The 11,786-nt window shown below is 34.4% G+C and overlaps 1 non-coding gene across 1 annotated transcript; it reads right to left on the bottom strand.

Annotated features, from left to right (window-relative positions):
- Window positions 1-645: 645 nt before the first annotated feature.
- On the bottom strand, window positions 646-777 carry LOC123630881. Its single transcript, XR_006732821.1, has one exon. It is a non-coding gene; the product is annotated as a small nucleolar RNA SNORA51 (small nucleolar RNA).
- Between the last annotated feature and the right edge of the window lie 11,009 nt (window positions 778-11,786).

Here is an 11,786-nt window from a genome sequence, read left to right as displayed (position 1 = left end):
TGTTTTGCTATAACAGAATACCATGGACTGGGTCATTTATAAAGGAATTTATTTCTTACAGTTCTGAAGACTGGGAGTCAAAGGTTGAGGATCCCACATCTGGAGAGGGCATTCTTGCTGCATCATCCCATGGTGGAAAGCAGAATGACAAGCAAGGGCAAGACCAAGAAGGCAAGAGGACACCTAACTTGCTTTTATAACAAGCGCACTCTCATAAGGAGCCCGTTCTAGTGATAATGACACCAAAACATTTCCATAATGCATTCTATGTTTTGGAAATTTAAGGATCATTTAAATTAAGGAACATATTAACACATTCCATCATGTATCAACCAAACATTTCCAGTCCTTTTCCAAGGCACATGGTAGAATTTGTTCCCTCTCTCTTCTTGCAGTTTGATGTGGCCATGTGATTTGGACTGGTCAATAAAATGTAAACCAAAGTGACACGTGTTGATTCCCAGCGGAAGGTTTAAGTCAGTAGCTGACTTGCCATGCTCCTTTTCTTTCCACTATAGATATCAACCCTAAAAGCTCCAAATGATGGCTGCTTTGAGCCTGGCTCCTGAGTAAGGGATGGATGGAGACCCACTGACATGTAGCAAGAACAAGAAATAAATCATGTTTTTATTTTTTTCTTTTTTTCCATGTTCCCCCATTCACAATACAGACCAGGCACAGGGCCTGGGCTGGGGTGTACATGGGGTAGCTTTACTCTGCCTCCTCTTTCTATACAGGCAGTATAAGAACACAGCCTGTGGTAAGCACTGGGAGGCCAATCATGTTTTAAGCTACTAAGATTTTGGGGCTATTGGTTACTGAAGCACAAACTATACATATACTGACTGATAGGATACTAATAAAAAGAGAGAAGTCACATTATCTTTCACAGATGTCAAACAAAATCTGATAAAATTCCATATACATTTTGATACAATCCCTTTACAGTTTTGACAGAAACAGATGAATACTTAACATGGTAAAACGTATATACCAAAAACATATAACCCAAAAGTTAGGTGCTTAACAGGAAAATAATAGAATTATTTCTATTAAACCCAGAAATGAACAGAAAATTCCTTTTTCACCATATCTAAAAAAAAATTGATCTGGACAAGAGAAATAGGTGATTTAAAGTTTGGAAATGAGAATGTAAATTTTTCTTACTTACAGATAATATAAATGGTTTATTATTATTTACAGTAGTTTTTAGTGATTCTCTTGGATTCTTTCAGGTAAATTCAGTTATGATTTGGTACAAAATATAAAATTGTTTATAGAAATCAATAGCTTCTCTATATATTTATATATTTTTAAATCAGAAAATAGATAAAAATGACAAAAAAGTTGAAATTTAACAATATACAAAAACTATATGCAATTAAAATATTATTGAAGGTCATAAAAGACTTGAACCCATGAAAAGGCATATGTTTTAGAAAAGATGATTTAACATCACAGGGATGTCAATTCTCCCTAACATAATCAATGAACCTACAAACCTAACACTACCCAAATAAAAGAGTCACCGGTGTTTTTTGTTTTGAACTAGATGATTTTAAAATAAATAATATGGAAAAATAAATAAGCAAGTATATAGGAAAATTCTCAAAAAATGAGCATAGATCAATTTTATAAAATATTAAAATAGTATCAAGCTGCAATAAAAATTAGAAAAGATAAAAAATTTACAAATAAAAAAATTCTTCACAGAAAAGATACACCCAAAGTCAAATGACAGCCAGCTAACTGGGAAAAAATACTTACAATTTTATCATAGACAGATGGAAAATTTACTTACTAAGTAAAGATCACCTGCAATCCAAGAAGATAAAGATGGATAACCCATAAGGAAAATTGGAAACACATGAAACAGTTTACAGAAAAGGGAACAGAAAGTTTTTACATATATGACAGCCATGAAAAGTTTGTTAACATCATAATGGTTGAAAAGTTGGATTACAATGGAATGATGGAGATGTGAGGAAACAAACATTGCTGGTGGGATATTTAAAAATGTACATACACTTTAACCAAGTTACTCTACTTGAAATGACATCTGTATAAGGATATTAATTGCAATGTCTTCATCACAGCAAAAGACTAAAAACAATTTAAGTGTTCACTAATATGAGTTAAATAAACTGTGGTATATCAGTAAACTATTATGAAACTGTCAAAAATGATCAAGAAGCTCTACTTGTACTAATATCCTGGAAGGTATAGAAGAATATGTTGAGAATACTTTCATTTCTGCAACCCACCAAAAATGTATACAGGTATATACTTGTTTATGTATTGCTTATCTCTTTAAGGATATATAAAGAAGCTGGTCAAAAAGTCAATGATTCTGGGGAGGAGAACTATATGGCTAAGAGAAGGATGAAAGAGAAACAACTGTCACCACATATACTTCTTTTCCACATTAAAAAAATTACAAATTTTTTTAGTAGTTTTTTTTTTTTTTTTTTTTAGAGACGGGGTCTGCCTCTTGCTCAGGCTGGTCTCGAGTTCCTGAGCTCAAGCGATTCTCCCGCCTGGGCCTCCCAGTGTGCTAGGATTACAGGTGTGAGCCACTGCGTCCGGCCTAGTACAGTTTTAGATTGAGAGAGCAGACAGATTTCCATGTATTCACTCTATCCCCTGGCACTCCTATTATTTTTTACATCTTGCATTAGTGGCATATTATTACAATTAATGAACCAATTTTGATGCATTATTAACCATAGTTCACAGTGTACATTAAGGTTAATTTTGTGTTGCACAGGTCTGTGGATTTTGACAAGTGAATGTGAGGCACCCACCACTACAGTATCATACAGAATAGTTTCACTGCCCTAAAAATCCCCTATCCTATGTTCAACCTATTCACCCCTCCTTCCCCAAACCAGTTCCAAGTGTTGCTACAGTTTCTGACTTTTCCAGAATGTCATATAGTTGGAATCACATATATATAGCCTTTTCAGACTGGCTTTTTCTTTCACTTAGCAATATACATTTATTATAATATTTATTCCTTCATTTCTTTTCATGGCTTCATAGCTCATCAGTTTTCAGCAGTGAAAATCATCTATTACATGGATGTTAAGTAGAATGATGTAAAGTGAAATCCCGTTTCTGTTTTCTGGAAGACATTGTACAGCTGTATAATTTCTCTCCTAAATGTTTGGTAGCATTCACCACTGAAACTATCTGGGCTTGCTGCCGTTTCGGAAGGGTATTGATTCAATTTCTTTAACTCATATAGGCCTATTCAGATTATCTTTCTCCTTGTGTAATTTTGGTAGTTTGTCTTTTAAGAAGTTGGTCTATTTTACCTATCAAAGTGAGTTATTTAGAATGTTCACTTATTACCTTTTTAATACTCATGGGATCGGTAGTGATGACCACTCTTTCCTTCAGTGGGTGTGTGCCCCTGGGCTGTAACTTTTACAAGTGCTTCTGCACCTTTTTTTCCTCCCTTAGATGAGCCTTGAAGGCCAGATGTGACTGGAATTGGGTAATTTTTGCTTCCCCAACTCTGAAAAGTGGTCAACTTTTATGGAGTACACCTTTGTTATGGAGAATGCTCTGGGTTAATTTCAAAATTTTCCCCTCCCCGTGGTCAAACATGAGGGGAGTTTTCTCTGATCTTCACTGTGAAAATCTGGTGGGGCTCCCAGAGTCACGTGAAGCTGAGGAAAGTGTGGAAGTGTGTGCGGGGGAGGGGTCAGAACTTTTTTTTTTAAACTGCTGATTTATTTCAAATCCCCAACAGCACTTTAGTTTTTCAGGATCCCATTATGAAACTTCCTTGGCCCTTTTTGCTCCGATGCCAAACGGCTGGCCATTGGCCATGCAAAGACTAATGAAAGCCTTGAAGTTATTCTTGGTCATGAGACTGTCTTTTTCCTTTTAGTAGATACTCCATATGCATATTATCGGTCCTGTCGGCGGTTGGCCAATTTGAGTTCAGCAGTGCTGTCTTCCTTCTTGGGGGCCAAAAGCTTCCGGGGAGAAAGAGGATGAACTCAGAGTGGTACTCCTTCAGCCACTGGACATTGGCCTTTGAGGACTTGGTAGACTCTGTTCTGCCTCCTTGGATCCACAGATAATCAAAGGTTTGAACCACTTCCTTGTGGATGCTGGCCATTTTAACCCTTCCAAGCTGAAGCCCCTGCCAGTTTTTACTTTGGTATAAGACCTCACTGTGGAACATCTTACTATGTATGGGCTAGATGGGTCCAGACATAGGGTGCTAGGCAATGACAGTGTGCTCTTGCTTGCTAGGCCCTGCATGGAGCCTCCAGTCTAGCTTGTTGGACCACATGGCCACCACCGCTGCCAGTCCTTGTGGAAGTGAGGCTCCAGGTTCACACCCTTCTGGCTGGGCACACTGTAGCTGCCTATGTTCCTCCTCTGAAAAACGAATGAGTGGAATGGATCCCTAGGAGGTTTTAACTCTCAAGCAAGTTCATTAGTAATTTGTCATATTTTCTCTTTAAGTGTTCCTACCAATGCTTTAGGTAAGTTGATCTATATTCTCTGTATTACAGTTTTCAGGGGGATGGTTTGTTCTGTGATCTCAATTATCTGATGGATCCAAGGAAAGCCACTGATTTTTCAGTTTGTTCAGTTTTCTTTTTTTTAAGAGATGGGGTCTCGCTCTGTCGCTCTGGCTGGAGTGCAGTGGCATGATCATAGCTCACTGAAACCTCCAACTTTTGGCCTCAAGCAATCCTGCCACCTCAGCCTCTTGAGTAGTTTGGACCACAGGCGCACACCACAACACCTGGCTATTTTTTAAATTTTTTTGTTGCAACAGGGTCTCGCTATTGTTCAGCCTTTTCTTCTTGTGAGGGTGGGAGACAAGTTCTTTACATGCCAAAGTGGAAATCGAAAGTCCATATATCTTTTCTTAATTCTTATTCCCCTTCCCTTTCCCCAAATAGAGAATCTCACAGTAAAATTAAGGTGAATCTATTGCTCATAGAATGGGACAGATCCAAAAGAGACATAAAAAAGTACATTTCACCAATATGTAATGATCACAGAACCTTATGAAGAAACACAGCCTCTGGAAATATTAGAATGACCAGAAATTAAATATCCACCCAAGCAACATAGCAAATGAGACATTATGCTACAGGATCAAACTACAATATCAATAATCCAAGTTTCTTATTCAGTAGCTCAAGGATAGCAGCCATTCAAGTCATAGCTTCAATCAGTCTAATCTCAAGGGTATTTGTATGAAATGCCTCTCAGACTAAATGCTTCAGGGTAACCTTGCTTATTGTTTTCTGAAAGTGTTTTAGCTTCAAACATCTATTACCAAGTTATCTCTCCTCTTGATCCTATACAAATTTCCAATATTCTTGTAAACCATTCCTTGATATTACAACTAAAGGTTTATATTTTCATTATCTCTGTAAACACAATGCATAAATCTTGACTTAGGGATGCATAGCACTAAAAGTCCATTTTTGGACTTTTTAAAAGAAGCTAATACAAAAATGACATTTATTTAAATAGAACTATTAACATAAAATAGGAAAATTTTAATTTACATTAAGTTGAAAATCACTGAGACTATTACAAACATGTGGCTTAATTAAGTATCTTTCTAAAAGTTGTTTGCTCTTTTGTGTCCATAAATCTGTCAAAAGAGCTAGGAATATATTATAGGATCCAAGTCCTAGACATTGTTTCATTATTAAAATTTGGCAAACTCTTCTCAACTACACCTTTTTCTCATAATCTCTTCCAAGAAATTAAAAAAAAATGTACCTCACAATCAATTTTGTAGGTACATTCATTAATTAGCAAAGACTATGACACCCGATAGAAGGCTGATTTAAAGTATGAAAAATGCTTCTTTCAAAAAGAAAAATGTTTACTTAACACCACTTAGAACAGCTATTTAATAGAAATAAATCAGGCTGGAGAGCAACCCAGACTACTATAGTTGTGTAGGGTAGCTGTGGTTTGGCCATAAATTTGATTAAGAGAAATAAGAAACTAAAAACAAAAGCTATAATGAGTGTTCTATTCCATTCCCCCTACAAAAGGGAAATAAACACTTAATTAAAAACCTACTAAAAGCCATGAGCTTTGTTATTTTTTTCTAATATATTTTTCTAATATTATCCTAATTTTATGAGAATAAAATATGTTAAATAAAAGCTTTCCTTAATAAAAGCCAGGAGTCAAATCTATATGTGGTTATAAAAACAATGTTTTAAAACCTATGCTTTTAAAAAGTTAAAATAATTTAGTTAAAAAATATTAGAATCCAAGTAAGAGTCAATCATAAGTGCATTACTCAGAGGTTACCACTGTTCACTGTTTGGAAATAAACATACATCTTAAAGATATTCAGCTATCTGAATCGTTTAGAGAATTTGGTATGCTGCTTTTGCCACTTAACACATCAGAAATCTTTTTCCATGATTAATATATATTTCAATATCTTAAAAAGGATACATGATATTCTATTGGATAACTGTATTTTATACTGATTAGCCAATCTCTTATTATATATACATGGACTATATCCCATTTTGTGTCATAATAAACAATGTTGTAATGAATATTACTGTACCTAAATCTTAGTGCACATCCTTATTTCCTTAAGATAAATTCCTAGTTGTGAAACTGGTTCAAAATGACATGTTTATTTTTTTGAGATAGGGTCTCACTATGTTGCCCAGGCTACAGTGCAGTGGCATCATCGTAGCTCACTGCAACCTCAGACTCCTGGAATCAAGCAATCTTCCTGCCTCACCCTCCTGAGTAGCTGGGACTACAGGTGTGCAGTGTTATGCCTGGCTATTATTTATTTTTTTGGTCTCTACCTCCTGGCCTGACCTCCTCAAAATACTAGAATTATAGGTGTTAATCACTGTACCCAGCTTACATTTTTTTTTTTTTTTGAGACAGTCTTGTTGTGTCAACCCAGGCTGTAGTGCAGTGGCAATCATAGCTGACTGCAGCCTTGAACTCCTGAGCTTAAGCAATTCTGCTTCAGCCTCCCAAAGTGCTGAGAATATAAACATAAGCTGCTGCACCCGGCCCACATCCATATTTATTTTTTAATCACACATCAGTTTGTGTTTGAATTATGGGACATCTTTCTGAGAATGCAACATGAAGTTTAAATGTCTTCTTTAGCACAAGGGACCTGGGCTCACTGTTCTTTCAGAATCCTTTCAGCTCTAACATGCTGATTAACTGTAGGTATTACATAAATTAGTATGTATTATAGTAGTTGATAGTAGCCTTTATTTGCGGGTAAATGAAAACCCTGCCTAAGTGAACACAAATAGTTTTGTCTTTTAATAGGGCTAATCATAAGCCATTTTATTTGAAGTTTGAGAAGAGCATAAGGCTACTCTAATACATTATATCTTTTGGCTCTTTGAGATAAGATGAAATATAACACTTAGAATAACAGTGTAGATAATGTAATGGGAGGCAGAATCATGTTCACTACTAAATCCCTGCCAAATGCTCCACTGCTTACTGGAAAATTAGTTTTTAATAACATAATGAAACCGAAACCCAATCTATCCTATTGACTCTGAAAATGTCACTCTCTTACACAGCAGCGGACCTCACATAAAAAAAAACAACAAAAAAAACCCTTTGTTATATATCCTGGGATTATCCATCATTTTTTGAGCTATTAAGAGCATATAAAATCTGTGTCCCTGGGGAATTAGACAACTGAAAAAAAAAGTACATTTAGTTGGGAGAAAAGATGCTTACTTTTTCCTGCATTTATGAAGAGATTATTTATAGCTCAGTGTGCAAAAAAGCTGGGTTCTGAGAATTATGATACCTCTCATTCATGGTGATGTGATAATTAAGTTTTCTCTAGGGTATTTTTGAAATGACTTCTTGAGGAACAACCATAAACCAAACAGGCCTCACAGAGTATTTGAATGACAGGAAGAAAGTCAATTAGCTACAAAATGTTGAACCAAGTAAGACTGTATAAGATTTCAAAGCATTTTTGCATGTTCAAAATAATCCATGATTTTTTTATTTCACAATGTTTCCTCTCAATTTATAGAATACAGAGGCCTACTACACTTTCAAGTATTTATCAGGCATTATCCACGTTATAAAACAATCAATAAAACATCTGCCTTTTCAAAGCACAGGACATTTTAAAATTCATTTCAATTATTTTTAAAAAATTAATTATCTTAAATGTAAGCTCAATGAAGGCTGGAAATGTATAATTAGTTTCTTAATCGAAAATACTTATTTTTATGGGTAATACACATTTAATTTAATATTTTTTGGTAATCATTGAGAGCAGCAAGGCAAGTGATGACCCAAACTAATAGAATCTCATGATTTAAATGAGCAATTCTCATATTAGTGGGTTTGGAAAGAAAAATAATAACAAAAGGATCCGTGGTTTAAAAAAAATCCAATATGCTTAACATACCATTTATTTATTTTCTTAAACTACAGAAAGCAAATATCAAAATCTTGGCTTGTAAAAATAGGCACAAAAAAAGAAAGTACATGCTATATTAATTGTAAAACTGTAAGTACTATATTTTAATTTTGTCAATGATATAATAAGCGATGCCATTTAGACTCCTATTCTCAGTATATCATAACATTACTAAAATGTTCAATTTTCTAACATTAAAAAGAGAAAATAACCATTTGGTAACCATCAGAGTAACAACTGATTCAGGCAAGAATTATCAACAGATGCTAAAACTTATGGATGAAAGTTAGAAGAGAAGTAGCATATTTACAGTATCTGCCCATAACTTACTTATTATTTCCAAAGGGGAAAAACAGTAATATTACACTGAAGAAGTATTTTGTATTACTGCATGCAAACAGGTAAATATATTGATGATGATAGCCAGGGGTATTCCATACAGCTGTTTAAAGAAAAATTATAACATTGTTTTGGAGGCTTGTTATGTATATAGAGGTAATATATATGTCAATTATAGCATAAAAGATAAGAAAAGGACAAATGGACCTATATAGCTGCAAGGTTCCTATATTTTATGTTAAATGGTGCAATAGTAACTCTAAGTAGACCGTGAAAGTAAAGGACTCCTTTTGTCAAAACAGATACAAAAGTAGGACTGAACTATATGTTTGTAAGTCATGTATTTTATATATTATCACACAGGTTAAAAGTAAATCAGTAGCAAAAGATATATTGGGCCAATAGAAAACATAAAAAGAATTAAGTGGCTATATTATTATCAAATAAAATAGATCTCCAGACAAAGATTACCAAACGTAAAGAAACATTTATGTTTACATTTATGTATAACATTTATGTTAACATTTGTTAATGAGTAGAAATAACATCAAAGCATTGACTGTTTTTGTTAATAAAGTTTTATTGGAACACAGCCATGGCCATTTATTTTTATCTATGGCTGCTATATTATTGTCTATGGCTGCTTTTGTGTTACAATTGCAGGGTTCAGTAGTTGTGACAGAAACTCTAGGTCTCACAAAGCCTAAAATGTTTACTAGCTGGACCTTTATTTGCTGACTCCTATATAAAGGAATTAAGTCACAAACAGGACACTATTGTATGTATGTCAAAAGCAAAGTTGTAAATATTTGAAAGGAGGAAAAGAAAGAATGAAATTATAATAAGGCTGTGAGTTTTAGGGAATATATCTTGATAAGTAGCTGTAACATATATGAATGAGCCTCAGGTAAAAGAAGTTGAAGTTAAAACACACTTTCATTTAACCGACAGTCCTAACTCAAGACATAAATCTCTTTACATTCTTAAAATAAATAAGTAGTTTTTATGGCAAAAAAGTAAATAGACTCAAAAGGGAACCAACCTGATAAATTTTCTCTTAAGACACAGCATAAAGTTTTATTAAGTATTTTCTTTTTGTCCTGACATTAAATTGATAGACAGTTTAGTATAATCAGCCAAATCTTAAAAGAAGTCTCTATTTGTTCAAATGGCAAGTATAAACAGTAAAAAGAACTGCGTTAATGAACATTTTGAGACAAATTCTTCCTAGCAAAATTTTAAGAGGATTTCAGCAATCCTAATATGATGATGCATTTCCTAAGTTTTGTTTTTCTCATTAGGAAATGGGCATGCAGACACATATACAAATCATTTCTGAAACCCTGACTATGGTGGGGGCTAAAATTTGATTAAAATAAACTTTTCTTAGAAAAGAAGAAAAATAGTTACATATATGCTTTTTAAAAAATTTTATTTTCAGGCAGGGTCTTGCTCTGTTACCCTGGCTAGAGTGCAGTGGTTTCACCACAGCTCACTGCAACCTCAAACTCCTGGGCTCAAGTGATCCTCCTGCTTCAGCTTCCCAAGCAGCTGGCACTACACACACTGCTGAAAGCCTTGAAAGCCCTTTAGGCATGGGCACATTTACTTTACAACAGGGTATAAAATTACTAAGAGCCATGCATAAAGATACCAGCCCCCATATTAGTTTTATCTGACTGAAGATCATATCCAGACGTAAAGCTCAAATGGACTAGTCCCCAACTAAGATGTCTAAGTTCTCTCTCAAATGCTCAGTTTAAAATGCTCTTATGTTTTTGATCAAAATCCAGGGCCCTGCCCCCCAAAACCTAATGAAACAGAATCTCCAAGAGAGGAGCTTGAGAATCCATATGTTTAACAAACTCCATGTGATTCTTATGAGCAACACTGCTAATGGATATTGAAAGAATACTTAAGAAATTCTGGAGATGGTGTTAAGTGCAGTAGTTACATCTTCACAATTATAACAGAACCTTGTGTTTTCTTCTGGCCCACAGGGATTGCTCTTGTTAAACAGTGATAATGGCAAAATATCTGATTTAAAATCATCTATGCTCAGACTTTGTCCTTTTTTGCCAGTGATACTCATTTGGAATTAGGAGTGGAAAAAAGAAATAGTCTCATTTTATAGCTCAGTTTTAAGTTACTCATATAAACTTACACCTGGCTAATTTTTAAAATTATTTTTATTTTTTGTAGACACAAAGTCTTGCTATGTTGCTCAGGCTTGTTTCAAACTCCTGACCTCAAGCAATCCTCCCACCTAGGCCTCCCAAAGTGGTAGGATTACAAGTGTGAGCCACTGTGCCCAGCCTTAGTTCTGTTTTTCTTAATCAGAGATACACAGATCAAAAAGCAGAAAGTACCCAATATCCCATAGAAACAATATGAAAGGTGCTACAAGAGACAGAGAGTAACAAAGGATAATGATTAGTAACTACTCACCTTCAAAGCTGAAGTATGATTTTTCCTCTCAAGAAAGAAAACAGTAGAAATAAACAGGTTAAAACAACTATTTTAAAAAAAAGCTACTAAATATATGGAGTATCTGCTTATGTAGGTCTTTAATAGGCATATTGAGTTGTTCAAAAATGCATACTTGCAAGAACAGGCTAGATCTGTGTGACCAGCAGGATGGTTATTAAAGTTTAAATTAATTAAAATAAAATTAAAATAAAATAAAATTAAAAATGAAGTTCATCAGTTACACAGACCATATTTCAAGTGCTCAATAGCCACATGTGACTAACAGCTATGGTATTAGACAGCACAGAACACTGCTATTATCACAGAAAATCCTTTAGGGCAGCAGCACTGGGCTAGGCTCAGTGTCTTGAGATGTCTAAAATGTAAAGATAGTTTGATTATATCTAGAGTTTTTGTTTTATTCATTCATTTATTTCTTTAATTTTTTGTTATTTTATGTTATAGAACCTTTTGTTCTTCAGTCATATCTATGTAAACTTTTTCATATTAAATTGAAAATGTATGC

The sequence above is a fragment of the Lemur catta genome, chromosome 1 (assembly GCF_020740605.2).
Source record: "Lemur catta isolate mLemCat1 chromosome 1, mLemCat1.pri, whole genome shotgun sequence".
Lineage (NCBI taxonomy): Eukaryota > Metazoa > Chordata > Mammalia > Primates > Lemuridae > Lemur > Lemur catta.
This window is presented reverse-complemented; position numbering and strand designations above follow the sequence as displayed.